This window comes from Halyomorpha halys, unplaced genomic scaffold (genome assembly GCF_000696795.3).
Source record: "Halyomorpha halys isolate HHAL.00 unplaced genomic scaffold, Hhal_1.1 Scaffold2039.1, whole genome shotgun sequence".
Classification (NCBI taxonomy): domain Eukaryota; kingdom Metazoa; phylum Arthropoda; class Insecta; order Hemiptera; family Pentatomidae; genus Halyomorpha; species Halyomorpha halys.
Window position 1 is genome coordinate 15898 of NW_027113814.1, and position 2383 is coordinate 18280.

Here is a 2383-nt window from a genome sequence, read left to right on the forward strand (position 1 = left end):
GTGAAGTAGTCCCAACGTCTGTGACCTGAGGAGACAATTTGGCTTTATATATATCTGGACCGGGTCCTGACATTTAACACGGCCGGTGGACCTCCCCCTCTTGCTGACCATCCTCCACTTACATAAAGCTAACAGGTAATAATTATATAAAAGTCTTCCCTTGTGTGAATCCTTTTAGTAGTTTGAATCCGAAAAGTGAAATAACGCCTAAGGAAATAGTATTTAAGTCAGTAAGACATTTCTTAAATATGAGATAGTTGTATATACAACTTATTACATATTTCTTTATACATCTGTTTTTTTTTTCTGCATATATAAACGATGTCAAAACAGTGAAAACGAGATAGATCGATACGAAGAGATTGACATTATTAATTACTTAGAACGAATACATTGCATTGCAGCATGAACTAAACTAAACACATAACACATTTGGTTGCAAACTACACTTACAAAAAAAAAATACTGAAAACATATAAACAATAGCTAATAATGAATTACATTAAATTTTTAAGAAGGGTAGGGAGTAGTACTTCTTATATAGCAATTTCGTCACGATATTTTAAATATTGTTTAAAATATAAGCCCTTGACTTTGATCTGTGCAACTAAATATTTTAAAAAGTTTTAATTAATAATAATAAAAATTGTCTCACAATTCGACTATCGACTCACGGTCGACCAAAATTAATCTGAACCTAAGAAATAGTTAATTGTAATAAATGTTTCAATTAATCTAAAAAAAATATGTAAACAAATTAATACTGTCTGAAAAAATTTTAAAAAGAGAAAAAAAAATTTCGATTGACTTTTTTTGTAGACTTGTGTCATTAAATGAATAAAAGGTCTCTTACGAGGAGAAGATGGTTGGGGGTGCGGTCAAAGAGAAACACAAATAAGTTGGTGTAACCTATTTTATTGTGCCAACGTTTCGGCTAGAGTTTCTAACAGAACAAGATAACAACCACAGTAAGTATAGAAAATAAAAAAGAGAGTATAAACAGAATAACATAAAATGAATAATTTTACAAAATAGAATTAATAAAATGAAGTGATGAGAGAAGCAAGAAATAAAATGTATACATAGGTAATTGAAAAATAGGGTAAAATAACATAATTAAGGAAATGAAATAAAAATGAAGTTATATAATGCAAAGAAGTATGAAAATATTAGTTATTAATAATTGAAATATAGAAAGAAAAAGAATATTGAGAGGAAGAAAATATATGTAACAACAATAATAATTGATAACGAGGCAAATAATAATAATAATAATACAGTGAACATAACTTATAACGTGGGTAAATAAAATGGAGAAAAGTGGAGAAAAGAAGGGGTGGTAAAATAAAGAAAGGAGAAAGAAAAAAAAGAATAAAACGAACCTGTTAGCTTGAAAATCAAACGCCTAATGGATACTGCGCCAATGACGGCCAAACTCTGAATTAATAAAGCTATTACAAGAATGACTAAGTGTTTTTTAAGAGGAAAGTTACGAGAGGGTAAAAATAAAAAATAAAAAGTAGAAAATATTTAGAGGAAGAAAGCGTGTTAGAGGGTGACGACAAATGGTTATTGGAAGAGTTAAAAATATATACAAACGAACGAGTTACCGAATAACGAAGTACCGGAAGATGACAGTGACATGGGTATTTAACTACAGTCAAAAAGAAGAAACGTATATAAGAGGGGGACGACAAATGTGTAAGAAAAAGTTTAAAAGTGAAATAATACGTTAAAAAGTGGGCTGAAAAAATAAAATGAACTTTTTAAAAAATATAATAATAGTATAAAATTGAAAAAAAAAATGTGAAAATTACTTTCTTTCCGACAACATTCAAAAGCCCTTTCGTTCTGCTATACCTAGCCTTCGCATTGCCTTCAGACCTCACAACACACTATCTAATATCTCCTCTACACCGATCACATATTCTATACCGCATCCCTTGCTCCACCCTTAATTGTAATTCTGCTTACATAGGCGAAATCAAAAACCTCTTAAAAGACCGTATTAAACAACACAAATATTCTATTTCCTCACATAATCATTCTGCCTCTAAACTTTCGGAACATTCTCTTTCTTTAAACCATACCTTCGATTTCGACAAAACGTCTATACTTGCTACAGTTCATAACCATGACAAAAGGCTCATCTCTGAAAGCCTCTATATCCAATTAGAACCTTCTTCCGTCAATTTAAAAACCGACAAGAACTACTTATTAACATATTCACAAATAGTTAATTTATTTAAAAAGTATTTTTCACATTTTCTATTTTTTTCAATTTTTATTTTATTATTTTTTTTTTTATTTTATTAATTTTTTTTTATTTTTTCCGCCCACTTTTTAACGTATTATTTCACTTTTAAACTTTTTCTTACACATT